Genomic DNA, 20,412 nt, shown 5'->3' with positions numbered 1-20,412 from the left:
TGTATGGTAGGTGACATACACGTGCCTGTCAGCATGAACAGGTGCCAGTGTCAACACAGTCATACACTTCACAAGGACACACACACATTGACACACGTGGCAGGTCCAGGTGTACAACTCATCAGTTGTGGGACTGCCACATCACATCACTGTGCAGGTATCCCATGCACTACATGGGTCATACGGGGGCTGTACGGGTGAAGGGTATGGGAAGGTGTCTGACATCAGATAGCATGCTGAAGTATGCCCATGGGGGTTGTAGGGAGTGTGGATGTGAGCACCTGCAGCATGCAACACACACACAAACACACAGGGTGCCAGTACTGACATGCATGGTTTCATGTCTGCACAGGTGCATGGTGTTTGACTGCACCAGACGGCTGTCCAGGGCTAAGCGATGGGTGTACCTTGGCATCAGACCACATGATGATGGTCTGCATTTTGGCTCAGGGATGTACTGTCTGCATTTTCCCACACAGGCAGGTACTGTATCCCCCATCCGGTCACCTGGGTGACTACTGTGTGTGGGCAATGCTGTGAATCGCTTGCTATGTCTGTGTTCCTTTGTCCATGACATGGACGGCATCTGGGATGTGCACACCTCCCACATGTATGCACAGTGACATGTGGAACTGTACCTGGGGTGCCCGGCCTATGTTGTGAACACAGATTATCATCAGATGTGCAAGTCCTGCCCACCTGTGGCAGGAGCTGGTAATGGCCAGCAGCTTTACCCTGCATCTACATGGACTACTTGCTATCAGTATTCCTTGGCATCAGTGGCAACTGTCCATACAGGCATGTTGTCAGGCATGGTATGTCCATTGTGGGTCACATGTGATGGCACCACAGGTGATGCAGGTGTCCATTGGGGAACATGGGGGAGGTGCACTGTCTGCACTTATGTGCATATTGGACAGATGGACTGGGTGTCATGCCCTCTGTGGCCCACCTCTGTCACTCCATAGTTACTATCAGTGGCCAGTATGCAGTGTACTACCCACATATTGGCTATTACCTAGGCATGTGTGTGTGCATGACACATGGGATGAGAGTGTGCTGTGGGTAATACTGGGGTTGCTAACTGTGATTGCCTGGCCTTGATGTCACATGTTTGGGTATGGCTCTGCACCCTGGCCTCTCAGTCATATCACATGTGTTATCACTGTACGGTGGACATTGTGATATATAGTATGGCCACCATATAAGATATATGCAAACCCCACTCCACAGTGGCCACAGTTGTCACACTCACCTCTACACAGGATATGGGTTACAAACACACACACACACACACACACACACACACACACACGCGCGCGCACACACACACACACACACACACACACACACACACACACACACACACACACCTATCATGTTTGGGAATAGAACTCCTACCTAACTAGTGTATTACACTACAGCACTACATAGTTATAGTACGTGCCACGGATATTACTGGAGTAATCCTTGCCCAAAAGTGTATTTCACAATGACTGACATCAGCAGGATTGCCAAAGTAGGGCATTTGAAATGACTGCAAGAGACTAGCCTAAAATGCATTGCTCCATACACAGACTGTAAAACACAGAATACATCCAAAACTACCATGTGTGGGGATGGAACCCTATCACGCTTCTAATTCACAACACAGCAGTATGCAGTTACAGGATGTGCTACGGTGATTACTGGTCTACAACCTTTCCAGGCGTGTATTTCTAGGTGGGTGACATCAGCAGCCTTGCCAAAGTTGGGTATGTGAAATGTAAAAGCATTGCTCTCTACACAGTCAGACATGCACACAAACACAGATACACACTCACACACACAGTTGCCAGGTTTGGGGTTGGCACTCCTACTTAACTAGTTTATCACATTACAGCGGTACGCAGTTACGGGATGTACTACAGAGTTTACTGGGCTACAACCTTCCCAGGGGTGTATTTCTAGGTAGGTGACATCAGCAGCCTTACCAAAGTTGGGTATGTGAAATATAAGGAGTGTGAGTACCCTAAAAGCATTGCTCTCTACACAGTCAGACATGCATGCATACACACACAGTTGGCAGGTTAGGGGTTAGAATTCCCAACTAACTCCTTAATTACACTATGGCCATAAGATGTTACGGGATGTGCTATGGAGATTACTGGGCTACGATCATCCCAGAGGTGTATTCCACGGTGCGTGACATCAGCAGCCTTGCCAAATATGGGTATTTGACTTGTAAGGGATGTGAGTAGCCTAAAAAGCATTGCTCTCTACACAGACATGCACACAAACACTGACACACACAGTTGCCAGGTTTGGGGTTGAAACTCCTACCTAACTAGTTTATCACACTACAGCAGTACGCAGTTACAGGATGTGCTACAGAGTTTACTGGGCTACAGCCTTCCCAGTAGTGTATTTCTAGGTGGGTGACATCAACAGCCTTGCCAAAGTTGGGTATGTGAAATGTAAGGGGTGTGAGTACCCTAAAAGCATTACTCTCTACATAGTCAGACATGCACGCATACACATACAGTTGGCAGGTCAAGGGTTAGAACTCCCAACTAACTCCTTAATCACACTATGGCCATACGATGTTATGGGACATGTTATGGAGATTATTGGGCTATGACTGTTCCCGAGGTGTATTTCAAGGTGCATGACATCAGCAGCCTTGCCAAAGGTGAGTATTTGACTTGTAAGGGGTGTGAGTAGCCTAAAAAGCATTGCTCTCTACACAGTCAGACATGCACACAGACACACACTCACGCAGTTGCCAGGTTTGGGGTTGAAACTCCTACCTAACTAGTTTAGCACACTGCAGCGGTACGCAGTTACGGGATGCGCTACAGAGTTTACTGGGCTACAGCCTTCCCAGGGGTGTATTTCTAGGTGGGTGACATCAGCAGCCTTGCCAAAGTTGGGTATGTGAAATGTAACGGGTGTGAGTATCCTAAAAGCATCACTTGCTACACAATTAGACATGCATGCATACACGCACAGTTGGCAGGTTGGGGGTTAAAGCTCCCAACTAACTCCTTAATCACACTATAGCCATACAATGTTACGGGACATGCTACAGAGATTACTGGTCTACAATCGTCCCAGAGGTGTATTTCAAGGTGCATGACATCAGCAGCCTTGCCAAAGGTGGGTATTTGACTTGTAAGGGGTATGAGTAGCCTAAAAAGTATTGCTCTCTACACAGTCTGACATGCACACCAACACAGACACACACTCACACATGCAGTTACCTTGTTTGGGGTTGGAACTCCTAACTAGTTTATCACACTACAGCAGTACGCAGTTACAGGATACGCTACAGAGTTTACTGGGCTACAGCCTTCCTGGGGTGTATTTCTAAGTGGGTGACATCAGCAGCCTTGCCAAAGCTGGGTATGTGAAATGGAAGGGGTGTGAGTACCCTAAAAGCAGTGCTCTCTAAACAGTCAGACATGCTCGCATACACACACATAGTTGGTAGGTCGGGGGTTAGAACTCCCAACTAACTCCTTAATCACACTATGGCCATACAATGTTATGGGACATGCTACAGAGATTACTGAGTTACGATCATCCCAGAGGTGTATTCCAGGGTGCGTGACATTAGCAGCCTTGCCAAAGGTAGGTATTTGACTAGTAAGGAGTGTGAGTAGCCTACAAAGCATTGCTCTCTACACAGTCAGTGACAGACAGACACGCACACTTATGCACACATAGACTCACACATGCACAGTTGCCACGTCTGTGGTTTGACCTCCTATCTAACTACATTATCACACTACAGGAGTATGCAGTTACAGCATGCGCTAACTGGGCTACAGCTTTCCCAGGGGAGTATTTCTAGGTGGGTGACATCAGCAGCCTTGCCAACGGTGGGTATGTGAATAGTATGGGGTGTGAATAGCCTAAAAGGCATTGTGCTCTACACAGTCAATGAGAGACACACACACACGAACAGTGACACACACTCACACACACAGTTGCCATGTCTGGGGTTAGAACTCCTACCTAACTAGTCTATCACACTACAGCAGTACGCAGTTGTGGGACACGCCATGGAGATTACTGGCCTACAACTCTCCCAAAGGTGTATTTCACATTCAATAACCTCAGCAGGCTTGTCAGGGTACTGCTATAGGGTGGCCGGTGTGTGCATGGCCCATACACCATTCATGTAGGGGTGACATGCCACAAGCTGCCACACATGGGGTCATATGTCACAGGTACTTGTATAGGGCAACTTGCTGACTACGTCCTTCTACAGCCATGTTGCACAGCTGGCATGTGGACCACATAGTCTGTGGTGCTGACAGGTATTGGTCGCTAGTAACTGCAGTGTGTGACATCTGCACCTGATGTGTTTGAGGCCCTTTGGCTGTGTACTGGGTGGGACAGGCGTGGATGGCTCCTTGTCACGGTCAACCTCTTCCACACATCTATATCCATTTACCTTTGGCTTATTATGGTGTGTTGTCCTTACATATATGTCTGTATTCCTATCCACTGTGTGTGCAAAGCATGAGTGGTGCATACTGACATGTGTCTGCACTAACAATTGCAACTGCTGGATGTGTCTGGTCCACTGGTGTTTGAATACATGGCCTTCGTGTGTTTAAGTGTGAGAGCATGCCCAGCAAGGCTGTCTGTTTTGCATGTGTGAATCATGTCCGGTGGTTTGTACTGCACAGCTGAACTTTGTGTTTTACACCAACAGGTAACATGCTGTGTCTGCAAGGTGTCCACCGATCATTTGGCATTGACTGTTGCAACATGTCTGCATAGCTGTGGGAACACCTGACTATTTCTATGTTTCTACATAGGATGGGGGGCGCACCGGACTGTTACTATATTTCTATGTGGGGTGGGGGGCACACCTGACAGTTGTACACATTCGCTAGGACTGTACTGGTATGTCCTGTAGTCCATTTCAGTCAGTAGTTTTATCTATTGTGCTGGCTAAGCCATATCGGTGTACTACCGTTCTTATCTTTTGATTGCCTGCACATTAGTTTCTGACTTCCTAGCCACCATAACTGACATCCCACTACCTGGCCTGCTGTAGTCTGTCCATGTAGGCCTGGGTGGGGGTTACCCATACCCCTCATTCAGAGGCCACAGTACGGCATTTGTTTGTGTTTGTCTACACCTGTCCTGCTGGCTGTGACTGTTGTTGGGTATGTGACCCCACCCTCCTGACTGGCATGTGTGAGTCCCTTATCTTGTGGGTCTCCCAGTATTGAGGGTGGTGCTGCAGGGCTGCCTATGTTGGATGCACGTAGTACACTGGCTACGCATGGTTAGGCACAGGTAGTGTAATCTTTGGCATCCCTTTTACTGTATGTGAGAGTCAGAGAGAGATGTTATTCCCTGGGTCCCTCCAGTGTCAGTGTATGTATTATGCATTGCCTCTTTGCCAGGGCCAGAGCATACTGGGCACGCCTCCTTCTGCCTACTGGGGCAGGTTCAGGTTGTTCCTCCTCCTAGCCACTCTGTGCCTTTACAGGCCTTGGCATTGGTGGGGGGCTATGTGGCCTTGCCCCTTGCTGCTCCTGCTGAAGCTGTTTCCACAGGATCATATTGTGTAGCATGGCACATACAAGGACGATTTGGGTTCATGTAGTTGGTGAGTACTGCAAGGCTCCACCGGATGTGTCCAGGCACCGAACCGTGACTTGAGAATCCCAAACACATGCTCTGTTATGATTCTTGTTTGTACGTGTGCCTCATTATTGAATTCTTGTTCTGGTGTGTGTGCATTTCTGATGGGTGTCATCAGCCACAGCTCCAGTGTGTATCCAGCATCCCCCACTAGGTGACTATGTGGGATGTCCCCATTGGAAAATGTATGGTACAGCTGCATCAGATGCCAGATGTGGGAATCGTGATAACTTCCAAGGGAACCAGCACACACATTCAGTATTATGCCCTGGGCATCGCACACAACCTGGCAGTTGATGGAGGGGAAGCCCTTGAGGTGGATTTAGACCCTACCCTGCTCACCAGTTGGTGCTTTGATGCATATGTATGTGCAGTTAATTGCACCCACTACCTCAGGGTATTCCGCTGTTTGCTGGAAGACACGCATACTGCTGGCCAACGCCTCACGGGTGAGAGGGAAATATATGTGCTCACCGACATGTGCTGCCATGGCATCCAGGAACTGGTGGAGTACCCTGGATGCCGATGCCTGTGAGAGCCCCATCATATCCCCAGTTGGCCTTTGGAAGGTACCTGTAGCTAGTATTCTTAGGCCTACACATACCTTCGTTTCCACTGGGATAGGTTCCCCTCTGTTATTTCTGTCTGTCAGGCGTGGCCGGCACAGCTCAACAATCTGCTGTAGGAGGTCCCTGCCCACCCTATAGCGCTCCACTATCCCCAGCTCATGTAGCCCTTGGTAGGTTACCCTGGGTCTGTGTACTTTTCACCGTCTCCTCACTGTGGGTTGGTCAGCAGCATTCCCATCCTCACCACCCTCAGCCTCTTCCACAAGTTGTATGATAGCTATTGCAGCCCCTAACATTTTGCTGTTGTGAGTGTTAAAAGTTCCCCGCTTGTTTACACCGGTGGTGTAGGGTGTGGGAAAAACTGGAGGGGTAGGTGTTTGCATAGTTTATAGTGGAGTTCTGGGCTGTGCTGGTCTGCTGCCTGTGTAATTGGCTGGTTCCGATATGTTTCACCTGGCAGGGAACCTAGTACCCCTTGATTATCTTCCTACTGCTGCTTTCCCTTCCCATTGCCCTTCTGTTTCATCCCGGGGGTGAGCCGTGCAATTGGTGTACTCCAATGTGCACACTGCTGCTATTTCCTAGGTTCACTTCCTTTATCTTCCTGTTGATCCCATTGCATGGCGCACACCCGCTTACACTTTGTCATACGTGCTGGGCAGGTTTAGACACACTCCCTGGCTTTGCTGTGCTAAGCTGGATGCAACCCCGAGCCAGAAAGCTCCAATCCGCTGACAGTATGCCTGACACTCCCACACATGATGTCACCTACCTCCTTGTTGCACTCAGCTATTCATGCTCTTACACTGTTGGGACTTGCCTTACATGCTGAGGAAAACCGGGAATTCACTATCCTTCCCCTCATTTGCATAGGATTGCCTCCTAATGCATAGTTGCATGTGTCACACTGTGCGTCCCCCCTTAGCAACCACTATTCACTGGCCAGATTGTCTTTTGCCTGCCATTGACTTGCATGACAGAATACTGATTTTAGTTAGACTGCTTTTTTTTAGGTTTATTTTCTTATTAGCCCACCGATCACATTTGAGCACTACTGCCCTATACTTCAACAGCCGTGATCAGCGGACATATCATAAAAGTTGTATTTTGTACATTTTGCATTGTTTGCAATGCTAATGGCCTTCTACATGGCCATTGGCATACTTCCTTAATGATATGCAGCCTTTATTTGGTGCTGTCATAGCTCTGTTTTGGAGTTTGCAGTACCGTACTCAGTTACTAACCGAGTACATTTCTGCATATTACGCTAGTCCTGCATGCCCTGATTCCTGCTTCCTGGATGGCAGATTAACCTCATTTGCAAGGTTTTCACCTGCAAATGGGGTAATTTGCATACGAGGGCTGGGAACGTACAGCACTAGTGCTAGAGTGCTTGCGCAATTCAAACGTGAACATATGTGGATCGTTCAGCCACCATATTGGCAAAATTTCCTCTTACACTAATCATGCATGCCGTGCAAGCTTTTGAGAATCCAGGGGCTTGTTTTCTGTTCACCACTTGGTTTCTATTTTAACTATTTATTTAGAGCTGGCCAATCATGACAGTCAGTGCTTTAATAGTCATTTGAACCATATGTCATATATGTGGTGGAGGTCACATTGTTTAAGGACTACCTGCCACTCCTGGAATTAATCTGCTTACATTTAGGTTAATAGTAAAAGTTGTATTTTGTTATCCCAGATATCTGGCATGATATGAGGGCTCAAAGAGTGGCAGACTAACTTCATATCTGCTTTGCAATTTTTTTACATCTTCTAAGTGAAAATGATAGTAGAAAATGCATTTACATGATCGACTGTAAAAACAAACGTTTTCCTTATGTTTCTGCAGACAAAACTGCTGCAATCAGCTGGAATAATTCAGTGTGAGTCATTGTTCTGAATGAAGAGATTGAGTTTAGGATTAGATTCAGGATTTACCTTTTAAGCTAGTATCAAAACAAAGACCATGGTAAGGAATCTGAAACATTTTGGTTTGTGAGCTAGGAGGCTGTAGTACAAAAAGCTTCTTAGCAGAATCTCTGAAACGAGAGATTCAAAGACCCATTACTTACAAAGAAAAAATACTTCATTGACAGCTAATCTACATGTTTCTGAATCACACAGTGATCATAGCAAATGGTAAAAGCCCCTTTCCTGCTGTCTTTGCCTTAATCGATGCTGATGTCTGATACATCATATTACCAAGGTCACCCTTAAATCTTCCCTCCACACATATATACAAATACTGACACCAACAAACAGACACACTCAAACACAGACATAAATTTTACCTATCTCACAATTTAACAGAACTTCTATGACTGTGATTGCTATTTATTCCAGCCTTCACAGATTATAAAACATTACAGTCAATGCCAGATATGAAAATTTAGTTCTTCTTTATCCATCCATCCATCCATCCATCCATCCATCCATCCATCCATCCATCCATCCATCCATCCATCCATCCATCCAATCTCCCCTTTTTTTTCAAGCATGAAATATATGTAGAAAAATATATGAAACTCTAATGCCTGCCATTACTGACAGATTAAAATTTCTGCAGCATGTAGTTATCATGTCAAAACTTCCAGAAAATATTGGAAGACGACATCAGATGACACCAGGAGTAATTTTTTTATTGTTCATTAAATGCAGCAAGATGTAGGTACTTATAGGATGAGGTTTTGCTGTTTGATTCTTGGCTGCGGTGCCTTCTATATGGAGTATGCTTGTCCTCCATGCATTTTTGTATGTTTTCTGTAGGTGTTCCAGTCTCCTTCTACATTACAAAAACATGGATTATTTGGAATGGACACTCTAAAGTGGCTCTAGGTCTGAGTATGCATACATGTGAATGGATGAAAGAACAACAACAGCAGTCTAGCCACATCTTGCTGCGAATCTTACCTCTAGATGACTATAACTGTTAAAATGGCAGCCTGACACCATGTGCAAAAATGAGAAGAAAGTTGTGGATGGAGGGATTCACAACTTGTGAATAATGACAGACATTTTGATTCTCATATCCATCCATCCACAACTCTTTCAACATTTTTGCACATGGGGTCAGGGTGCACCTTCAACAGTGAACAGCATCTACAGCCAAGGTTTACACTCCTGGGTGGCTACCCTGCTGTGGTTGTTCTATCATACTAATGATATGCTTGCACACTCAGAACTATATTCAGTTTACAGTGTCCATTCTATCTATTGCATGTCTTTGTAATGTAGGAGGAAACAGAAGCACCCAGAAAAGACCACATGAACACAAGGAGGAGGTGCAGACTCCACTGAGAAGGAACAGCAGCAAAAACTGAAATGAAACGACCTGTTGCAATGAGGCAACAATGCCATCTGCAGTGCACTTTTCCATCCTTCATGTTTTACTGTATATATGTCATGTTGGGTCTCAGGAAAAACATTCAACTTCCTAGTGCAAGAAAGGTAGAGAAAGCTAAAAAGAATGGGTACAAAGGTTGAACGGTAAAGACAGATATTATATGCTGATCTTATAAAATTAGAAAGCTGGTGTTTGAATGCATGTTCTGGATAATATGAAGTATTTAACTCATGTTTGTCATCATTTATTTACGACAATCAGTAATGATTTTCCAGAAAGACAAAAATTTTACAAGGAAGAAAACAAAAATACGAGTAAAAAATCATAGCATATTGCAAAATTCTATACAGTTTAGATGTATTGTCTCAGGACACTGGCAAATATCATGATCGGTCCTTGTTCATCAATTTTGCTAATGCCTTAGGAAAGGATGCTTGGAGTTTACTTGCGCAGCAGATAATAACAACTTTATACTTATTTTCTTACTAATGTAAGAAACCCTCAAAATTGAATTTGTGTGCAGAAACCTAAAGCTGAAAGGAAAACTGAAATTTATGTAAATGCTAAGACAAAGTAACATGGGAACTTTTTTAGAGCAGTAATAGAAATAAGTTAGATGAAGATATGAAGAAAGTTTAGAGTTTCATGCAGTTTATCAATGATTATTGCAGAATACTTAGCTTAATGTTTGTTGCTGTTAATGCCTTCTCTCCATCATGTTAAAAGCACTTGTTAGGACTCTTGTGGTCGTTACCAGCCTAATATTGTTATTATCAGTGAGGTTAATCTTTTTTGTTTTTCTTTTGGGAGAAATGGAAAATGATGATTTGGGATAATGAGGTTGTGATTACATTACTCTGGTTTGTGGAGTACAGCAACCTCTACACTAACCATATCTGATTCATATTTGTGTTTTTTTTTTCAGTTAGCAAAAGCAGCCTGACTCTCATTCTTTCATTGAATATTGGTTTCTGTTAGCTTGCCATGATTTTTTTTTGTTTAAATGTACTAATTTGTGTTTGACCTACAAAAGATCCACACTGATTTCATTATTATTATTATATTGATATAACACTTTCAAAAATCGTTATATTAAGAAAATTAGATCTAATTTCAGTACATATTATCTTGATGTAATGCTTTCAAAAATTGTTATATTAATAGACTTGTGTTTTAAGAGCCAGCCTCCCAAAGCAATGCATAGCCAGTCAGGAAAATTAATTGCAAATTAATACCTTTCTTTAGTCAGGCACGGGGTGGAAAAAAAGGATGCATACATATATTTGTATTTGCCTCCACATATAGTGGTAATACATAGCCTCATACTGAGGCAATCTGTTAAAGTAGCTTCTGTTGAGAGGTTGCTAATATCAGAAATAGACATATGTTCATTTGTGATGAATACAGATAAACCCACAAAAACTGTTTGTGTTTGAATCGGGTCCCAATTAAATTGACGAATGCTTCAATATTCAAATGTCATATGGCTGACACCATATGATCGAACTTTGAAAAGTTCGAAGGTGAAACGCAATGGCTCTGTATGAGCAGAATGGGAAATTTCCCTTTTCTGCACTGAACTGCAGTCTCGGAGTTGGTATATTTATGGAGGGGGGTGTGGGGAATGCAGGGGGGCTTGACCCTTGCTCATAGCATTAAGGTATGGTTTTTTTTTTTTTTTACTTTTTTATTATATATTCGAGGTTCAGGTTTTGCTCATATGTTGTCGAACATATGAGGTTCAAAATTTTGAAGCTTCAAATATATAATATAGACCCATTTGAATCAAGTGCCAAACCTTTGGCCATGAACTGTGACAAAGATATACAGTAGCATACAGTTACTTTACTTAGGGAACAGACTTTGGTTTCTGTTTGCCACTAGGTTTCTCACATGACTATTTATTTAGCATTGGCCAATCATGACAGTCAGTGCTTTAATAGTCATTTGAACCATATGTGGTAAATGGGATGGAGGTCACATTTTTTTAAGGACTACCTGCTACACCTGAAATTAATCTGCTTAAATTTAGGTTAATAGTAAAATTTGTATTTTGTTATCCCAGATGTCTGACATGATAAGAGGGCTCAAAGAGTGGCAGACTGAAATAACTTCATATCTGCTTTGCAATTTCTTTACATGTTGTAAGTGAAAATGATAGTGGAAAGTGCTTTTACATGATCCACTGTACAAACAAATTTTTTCCTCATGTTTCTGCAGACAAAACTGCTGCAATCAGTGTGAATAATTCACTGTGAGTCATTGTTTTGAATGAAGACATTGAGTTCAGGATTAGATTCAGGATTTACCTTTTAAGCTAGTATCAACACAAAGACCATGGTAAGGAATCTGAAATATGTCTGTTTGTGTGCTACAAGGCTGTAGTACAAAGAGCTTCTTAGCATAATCTCTGAAACGACAGATTCAAAGACTCATTACTTGCAAAGAACAAAGACTTCATTAGCAGCTAACCTGCAGGTTTCTGAATCACACAAAGAGCATAGCCAATGGTAACAGCCACTTTCCTGCTGTTTTTGCCAAAATTGCTGCTGAGGTCTGATACATCATGTTACCAAGGTCAGCCTTAAATCTTCCCTCCACACATATATACACACACTGACACCAACAAACAGACACACACAAACACAGACAAATCTTACCTATTTCAGAATTTACAAGAACTTCTATGACTTTGACTGCTAGTTATTCCAGCCTTCACAGATTATAAAACATTACAGCCAGTAATGCCAGATATGAAAATTTAGTTCTTCTTTATCCATCCATTCATCCATCGAATCTCCCCTTTTATTCAAGCATAAAATATGTGTAGAAAGGTATATGAAACTCTAATGTCTGCCATTACTGACAGATTGTAATGTCTGCAGCATATAGTGATCATGTTAAAACTTCCAGACAAGATTGGAGGAGGATAGCAGATGACACCAGGAGTCATTTTCTATTGTACATTAAATGCAGCAAGATGTAAGTCCTCATAGGATGAGGTACTATTGTTTTATTCTTGGCTGGGGAGCCTTCTATATGGAGTATGCTTGTCCTCCATGCATTTTTGTGTGTTTTCCATGGGTGTTCCAGTTTCCTTCCACATTACAAAGACATGGATTATTTGGAATGGACACTAAAGTGGCTCTAGGTCTATGTATGCATAAGTGTGAACGGATGAAAGAAGAACAACAGCAGTCTAGCCACCTGTTGCTGTAAACCTTAGCTCTAGATGACTATAACTGTTGAAATGGCACCATGAGACCATGTGCAGAAATGGGAATAAAGTTGTCGATGGAGAGATTCATAACTTTGAATAATGGCAGAGATTTTGATTCTCACATCCATCCTTCCACAACCCTTTTCACCATTTTTGCACATGCGGTCACGGTGCCACCTCAACAGTGACAATCATCTAGGGCCAAGGTTCACACCCCTGGGTTGTTAGCCCTGCTGTGGTTGTTCTATCATACTAATGACATGCATGCACACTCAGAACTATATTCAGTTTACAGTGTCCATTCTATCTATTGCATGTCTTTGTAATGTAGAAGGAAACAGAAGCACCCATAAAAGACCCACATGAACACAAGGAGGATGTGCAGACTCCACTGAGAAGGAACAGCAGCAAAAACTCAAATGAAACAACCTGTTGCTATGAGGCAACAATGCCATCCGCAGTGCACTTTTCCATCCTTCATGTTTTACTGTATATATGTCATGTTGGGTCTCAGGAAAAACATTCAACCTCCTAGTGCAAGAAAGGTAGAGAAAGCTAAAATGAATGGGGTAGAAAGGTTCAAAGGTAAAGACAGACCCCAGGATTCATTAATGGAAATTTTCCATGTAGGAACAGTGTAGCTGCTCCTGCACAGAAAATGGCCACCTTGCAATCCAGATACGTGCCATTTTGACATGCACGAGCGGCCCTACACTGTTCCCAGCATGGAAAGCCATGCTGGATGCTAATCAGCTCATTTGCTGATGAAAATCATGCAAATGAGCTGATCTAGCGATCCAGGAAGTTGGCAGGTCTCCATGCTGGAGGTGCAAAAATGTATTTGGTTACTAACCGAATACATTTCTGCAAATTACACAATGGAGGCATGTCAGCGCCCAGTAAAGCATGTATTAGAATGGTTATGCATGCCAGTGACCAAATATGTGACCACTAGCATGCAAAATCACTTAAAAAAATTTAAACTTTTATTTTTGTTGGCCGATCTCGGCCATTGAGTGCATGGGAAGTGGTATGCTAGTTGGAGGGAGCAGAAAAGTTAAAAATAAGGGTGAAAACATGAACATTAGGGAATTCTGCAGTTTGCCTTTATACTCAATGGCATCCAGAAAGTAAAGCAGGGAACAGTGGTTGCTAAGGGGGAAGGCTCGTGTGTAGTGCAGTAACTAGGCTTAAGGCGGTGGGGTATATTAATGAGGGGACTTATACTGAATCACAAATTTCTTCAAAGTGTCAGACTGAACTTAACTGTGTAGGTGCTCTAACACAATTGTGTAGGCAGGAGGAGCAAGTTACATGAAAAGGGTGTGTGTCATGCTTGCTGTAAGCACACTGGAGCTCAGTTGGCTGGTTTCTGCTCAGCTAAGCATAGCTAAGCGAGGGGGTGTGTTTGAGGCTGTTTACTCTTATTCCATGAACTGAGGAGTGTGTTCATGGCCAGGTGAGGGGCATTTCTTGCTGTTTACACTAGCTAAAAAGGTCTGGGTGGCACACTGGGGATTAAACAGGAAGGACATAGGAAAAATATAAGGAAATTGCAGAACAAGGGAAATGCAGTACAAACAGAAATATGGGATACGTCAACACACAACAGGCCATTGAAAGCACTTATTAATACAGCCAGCAGGTGGCTGCATAGCTGAAAATGGGGGAAGATGTAAAAAAATAAATAAATAAAGGGAAACAGCACAATAAAGGAGAACTGAAGTACAAATCACTAATATGGGACTCTTGCAACTCACAATGGACCAGGTAAAGTACACAGTAATACAGCTGGCAGGTGGCTGCATAGCTGAAAATGGGAGGAGATGAAAAAAATTAAAGGGCAACAGCACAATAAAGGAGAAATATGAAGTAGAAATCAGTAATATGGGACCCTCACAACTTACAATGGGCAGGCAAAACACATAATAATACAGCTGGCAGGTGGCTGCATAGCTGAAAGTGGGAGGAGATGTAAGTAAAAAATAATTAAAAAAAAGCCAACAGCAGACTAAAGGCAATCATGCACAAATTACCATTAATGCCTCTAACACTCACAGTGGTCAAATCAAAGCCATGAATAATATAGGTGCCAGCTGGAATGTATCATAGTGAGCCAATCATACAGGCAGCATCTGTAGCACCACAGTATAAAGTACAGAAACACGTTACAGTTTGATTTGTCCCAAAAACTCTGCACCACTGGTGTATACATGCGGTGGAATTTTAACCAAAAAAAATTTAGGGGCTGCCATTGCTTTGAGCCATCAGTATATGCCAGAGGCTGAGGGCAGAGAGGGGGACAATGCTGACAACCACCCCAGATTCAGGAGGCGGAGGAGAAGAAGAGTGTTCAAACCCAGGGTAACCTACCAGGGGCTACATGACCTGGAGATAGTAGAGCACTACAGGGTGGACAGGGACATACTTCAGCAAATTGCGGAGCTGTGCCGGCCTCACCTCACATCCAGAACGAACAGAGGGGAAGCCATCCCAGTGGATACTAAGTTATGTGTAGCCTTAAGAATACAAGCTACAGGTAATTTCTAAAGACCAACTGGGGATATCATGAGATGTCACAGGCATCTGCATCCAGAGTACTCCACTAGTTCCTGGATACCATGCTACCAAATGCCCATGACCACATATACTTCTCTAACACCCGTGAGGAATTGACCAGCAATATGCACCTCTCCCACCATGTAGCTGAATACCCAGAGGTACCGGGTGCCATAGAATGCATGCACATCCACATCAAAGCAACACCTGGTGAGCAGGGTAGGGTCTACATAAACCACAAGGGCTTCCCCTCCATCAACTGCCAGGTCATGTGCAATGCCCAGGGAATTATCATGAATGTGTGTGCTGGGAACCCTGGAAGCTATCACGACTCCCACATCTAGCATTCCTCACAGCTGTATCAGGGATTTTCCAGGGGGGACATCCCATATGGCCATCTGGTGAGGGATGCTGGCTATGCACTGGAGCCATGGATGATGATGATACCCATCAGAAATGCACACACACCCATGCAAGAATGCCATAATGAGGCACACGCACAAACCAGGATCATTATAGAGCATGTGTTTGGGATGCTCAAGTCACGGTTCTGCTGCCTGGACATATCTGGTGGAGCCTTGCGGTACTCTCCACTCCCATATTCACACATATTCATAGTATGTGCCATGCTACACAATATGATCCTGCGGAAACATCTGCAACAAGAACAGGATGGGGATGGGCCACACAAGCCCCCCCCCACCATTGCCAAGGTCCGCACAGGCACAGAGGGACTTGGATGAGGAACCACCTGAGCCAGCCTCTGTAGGCAGATGGAGGCGTGTCCAGTATGGCCTGGCCTTGTCAAAGAGGCAATGCATAGCACACACACACTGACACTGTAGGCACCCAGAGATGTGATACCTCTTTCTACTCGCACCCACAGTAAAAAAGGATGACACATACATCACACTACCTGTAACATACTATGTATAGACAGACAGCCCTCAAGCTCCATACACACAACTGCCACAGGCACAAGGTAAGTCAGTTGCCTTAACAGTAAATTAATGTATCAGTATGTTCTGCTAGCATATGTATTGTATTGTATTGTTGCATGCATGCAAGGGAATGGGGTGGACTACTGGGATAGCAGCAGACAACTGACAGCTATGTGGGACACGAGGAAATGTCTGCCCAGTACTGGCCCCCCAACACTATGCTATAATACCCAAGGTTGCAAATCCCACTGCAGTATATGTGTGGTGCCAACTAATTGGGGGGGGGGGTCATAGCTCACAGACATGGATGTCAGTGTGGGGTCCCATACCCACCCCCAGACCCACACAGCAAGTCAACTGTAGAAAACCAGAGAGAAATGTCTTGAAAAGCTCCACAAATGGCCACAATGTTGAATCACCCCCCCCCCCCATAGACACACACAGATATAGTACAGCAGGTCTCTCAGTTGCAGTAAGGCTCTGAAGGGTAACAAGTCTGATATGCAAATGTATGCTATAACAATCTCACCTGTGCTCCTTACTAATATGCCTGTAGTCCCCAAGACAGGGCACAATAGTATGGTAAATGGAATCAAAATGTAAAGCAAATATCAGCACAGTCTCTGCAAATGTCTACAGTTGACAGGTGTGCCCCCCCCATATACCCACAGAAATGCAGTAACATGTATGTTTGTAGGGAAATAGCAGCATAACACAGATTGGTAGGCCTGTCCCAATACACATGAAAACATGTTGCCTGTGCTCAATATGCAGGGGTCAATGAGCTATGTCCATGTGTGGTCAATACTGTCAGAAGCTGGCCAGCATGTTCTCCTGGCTGTCATCTTGTACTGCCCTAGGTACAGGCTGTCTATCACAGGGCCATGTGCAGATAACTGCAGTGCCAATGATTATGCATGTCAGTGACACCTACTGCTCTGCCACTAACATTCCCGAAAGTCACAGTGATATGTGGAATATACTACACATATAATGGACTTCTTGAGGGCTGTGTAGCTGAGGTGCTAGGGCTTTTGTGAATAATCATGCTTCTTAGTACTGCTGTCAGTGGTCATTGTCCAGATGGCTTTTTTCCTTGTTTTATGTCTGCTTTTGTATATAATGGACATGCTTGTACAGTACAATACAGTCTGTACCCACACCCATAACACCAAACCTCTGACAGGAACATGTCTGAACAAGGGCAGAAGTAAATATGGAACAAAGAGACAATGGTAAGCATGTGTGGTAAATATTGCCCTGACATACTGAGAAAGTTGGCAGGGTGAGGGGTTTGTAGTAGTGAGAATTGTCTGAAGGTTATTTAGGCTGACACAGTAATGTCTGTAAATATTTTGTAACATGATTCTTCAATTATACTGAAATAACTTGCCATAAAAACACATGTTTATGCAGACTGGACAAAACCTCTAAGCAAACATCCGGACAATCTGCCAAAAAATGTACAGCAGACGAGTATGGCCACACCAGGATATCACATCTCAGGTTACACAGATACCATAGAAGCAGTAGATCCCCAGCTAGTATATCAACAATTTTCTGGACTATAACTCAACTGGCTGTAGCCACACCTCCCAACTGGCTTTGTTGGGCAACAATGTACATCGCTGCCATTATAATACAAGTCTATGCATCATATGACTAGTAATCCTCTGGTAAAGCACTGTGATGATTTGAGGATGTCTGACACTAGGTAATGACAAAATACATTGCACTGTCAGAATACAGATATGTCAGAAAATGTCTGCCAAAACAAACCATTAGCCCGAGGAAAGTCCTCTTTACCTCTGAGAGGTATGTCTGTAGTACACAAAACCCAGAACCGGAATGCACTTATCTCTGGAATGGAGTCCCACTCTAACTATACAAGGTCATACTGGACATGCTCCTACATTTAGAGAAGCATTGGACATGTTGGAATGGAGTCCCACTCTAACTATACAAGGTCACACTGGGCATGCTCCTACACTGAGAGAATCACAGGACATGTTGGAACCTACATTGGCCTTTATGACTATATTGTGTAGATATGTCTGTGCATACAGACTGCTATGTGCACCTTAACTGTCCCAACACTCACACACATCAGACAGGATTACCCCCAGCTAGCTGTAGGTGGCCCATATGTGATATATCTGCATCTATCATGTGTGACACACATGCAGACATATATGGCCAACAGATAACTATATATGTCAAGCATACACACACATAGATGTGGGGAAGTGAGAGACAGACAGTGATAGACACAGAGACACAGGGGGACAGACACAGCAGCATGGGTCACACACATGGGTACCCTGAATGGCATACAGTGATGTCCTGCTGTGGTCAGTGGCATACTGGTGTTAAACACCAGCACATGCAAGCATAAAAGGTGAGCTCCATTGTGTAATAGTACTAAGGTTGGGGTGTTAACATCACATCGTGTGTGTGTGTGTGTGTGTGTGTGTGTGTGTGTGTGTGTGTGTGTGTGTGGATGCGTATGTGTCTCTGTAGGTCTAAGTATTAGCAGACTGTTCCCACTCAGTACACTTCACATTGCCCAACTGCACAAGAACTGCCACTGTCATTCACCTTACAAGTACTATTGGACACCTGCTACCCCTATCAGCTCTGTAGCTCCTGCGATAACTGTGTGACACTATAGTACAAGTAACTAGATAGGTAGGAGTTCAAAACCCAATACTGGCAACTGTGTGCCTGAGCGCATGTGTGCGTGTGTGAGAGACAGTTGTGTGTGCAAGACTGATGGATTTGTTTGTAGGTGAAACAGTCTTATGCCATTCCCACCCACAACACTTTCCACTGCCCCACTTTATCAGTTCAGATGATATCATTCCCTTTATCAGCAACAATGGCCAGCTGTCAGTCCAGTAAGCTCAGTAGTGCATGCGATAAATGCCTAACAGTGTAGTAGAAATAACTAGCTAGACAGGGGCTCCACTCTCGTATCTGGCAAATGGGTGTGTGTGTATAAATATGTATGTTTGTAGGCAGAAGTGTTTTGATATGTTTCCCAATCACTGCCCTACTTTATCAGTACCTTTGGCCAGCTGTCAGCTCAGTGAGCTCTGTAGTGCGTGCGCAACTGTGTCCAAATAACTAGTTAGGTAGGGGTTCTACTCTCACAGCTGGCAAATGTGTGTGCATGTATAAATGTGTATGTTTGTAGGACAAAGCATTTTGATAAGTTTAACACCCACTGCCTACTTTATCAGTCCTGCTGATGTCATTCCTCGTATAGGCTTATAAGTGTGTAGTAGGCTAATGCCCCAGGAGCCTTTACAAGCCTAGCCCATAGATGGGCCTTGTCATTGTGCCACCCAGTTCCTGTATTAAGTAGAGCCACCGCAGTGATCCTTAGGGTGAACTTTCTATTACCCATCCACTCATCAAAATTTCCATGAAACAGGGTCAGATAGGTGCTCTGCATGACATTTATGGGAAGTGTATTCCAGGACATGTGCAGTCTCGGTCAGAGACCTGTCCCACCAGTGTGTTGTGTTGACTGTGGTAATGAGGTAGACATCTCTGCAATGTGTAGTGTGGAGGGATTGGGATGTCTTCATATGTAGCATTTCTAAAACAGCTGGATCAGACATGGCTTTGTAAGTCAAGCACAGCTAGCCTTGAAGTAGGTGATATGACATAGAGAATAGCTGGAGTCTTCTGAGTCTGTGTAGGACATGTGTTTAATGCCTAGGAACCTTTTTGTGAGGTACTTCTGTGGCCTCCCCAGCTGTTGCAGGTGTCCAGTGAGGTACATGCCAAATGGGCCATAATACTTGATCAGTGGTCTAATGAGGGAAGAGTAGACAGAGATGATTAACTCTGTCTTTCTGGATGCAAAACCCTTGGTAATGCAATGTGCCACATAGAAGGAATTCCTGACCACAGTGGCAATGTTTGAAGGAGAAGCTGCTGTGAATCTGTGTCTTCACATCTCTTATAATGCTTACAATGTTCATTGGGCTCCCATCGATGTGGTACTTACTGGGAAGTGAGTGTTTTACCAAAGGGGATGATGATGCATTTTGTGGTGTTAAGCTTCTGGCCATGGTTTCCTCACCACTCATTGGCTCAGTGAGGCTTTTCTGTAGGATG

At 44.0% G+C, this 20,412-nt stretch overlaps 1 protein-coding gene and 1 non-coding gene across 3 annotated transcripts in view; one reads left to right on the top strand and one right to left on the bottom strand.

Moving 5' to 3' along the window:
- Positions 1-20,412, bottom strand: part of PLCD1 (phospholipase C delta 1) — a 1,599,641-nt gene that overhangs the window by 802,837 nt on the left and 776,392 nt on the right. The window lies entirely within an intron of this gene.
- LOC122799015 lies at positions 10,335-10,465 on the top strand. Its single transcript, XR_006364399.1, has one exon. It is a non-coding gene; the product is annotated as a U8 small nucleolar RNA (small nucleolar RNA).

This window comes from Protopterus annectens, chromosome 3.part1 (assembly GCF_019279795.1).
Source record: "Protopterus annectens isolate FY-2018-M chromosome 3.part1, PAN1.0, whole genome shotgun sequence".
NCBI lineage: Eukaryota > Metazoa > Chordata > Ceratodontiformes > Protopteridae > Protopterus > Protopterus annectens.
The sequence above is the reverse complement of the archived record's forward strand: the minus strand, read 5'-3'. Positions and strand labels throughout refer to the sequence as shown.